Below are 883 nucleotides of genomic sequence, written 5' to 3' on the forward strand. Positions count from 1 at the left end.
ACACACACACACACACACACACACACACACACACACACACACACACATTGTGTGATTGTTAACCATGACACCTACTAGCTCCTTGGCATCAAAAGCGGATTATAAGACCAGTAACTAGTTTCTACCTGTCCTTTAAGATCTAGCTTTTGGGTGATTGGTAAATGGGTGTTTATTTTACTATTATCTTTACCTTTGTGTATTTTGCTTAAAAATTCAAAACAAAGAGAAAAAAAAACAAGAAAAAGGCTCAGGTTAGATATTACTTCCTCTGGGAAGGCTTCTCTGATCCCCCTGTTTTACTGGGATCAAAGACTCCTCCCATCTGCTTCTAGAGAATTCTGTGACTGACTCTCTTCTAGCTTCTCTACGCAAGGTGTGGTCTGTGGACCAGCAGAATGGGTATCTCTTGGGAACTTGTCAGAAATGCAGACTCTTGGGTCCCATTCTGGGCCTACTGAATCAGAATCTGCATTTTTCATACAGTGCAGTATTGGTTTTAGGAGTAGAATTCAGTGATTCATCACTTACATACAACACCCAGTGCTCATCACAAGTGCCTTTCTAATACCCATCACCCATATACCCCTCCCCCACCCACCTACTTCCCTCAACCTGCAGTTTATTCTCTATTGTTAAGAATCCCTCTCTCTTTTTTTCCTCCCTCTTCCCATATGTTCATCTGTTTTCTTTCTTAAATTCCACATATGAGTGAGATCATATGGTATTTGTCTTTCTCTGACTGACTTATTTCATTTAGCTTAATACACTCTAGTTCTATCCATGTCATTGCAAATGGCAAGATTTCGTTCTTTTTGATGGCTGAGTAGTATTCCGGGGTGTGTGTGTGTGTGTGTGTGTGTGTGTGTGTGTGTGTGTGTGTGTG

At 41.0% G+C, this 883-nt stretch overlaps 1 protein-coding gene across 2 annotated transcripts in view; it reads left to right on the forward strand.

Annotated features, from left to right (window-relative positions):
* ADD2 (adducin 2) overlaps window positions 1–883 on the forward strand; it is a 103967-nt gene that overhangs the window by 75170 nt on the left and 27914 nt on the right. The gene's annotated exons all lie outside the window — the stretch shown is intronic.

Source organism: Callorhinus ursinus, unplaced genomic scaffold, assembly GCF_003265705.2.
Source record: "Callorhinus ursinus isolate GAN/ISIS: 27379988/994484 unplaced genomic scaffold, GSC_fseal_2.0 scaffold10, whole genome shotgun sequence".
NCBI lineage: Eukaryota > Metazoa > Chordata > Mammalia > Carnivora > Otariidae > Callorhinus > Callorhinus ursinus.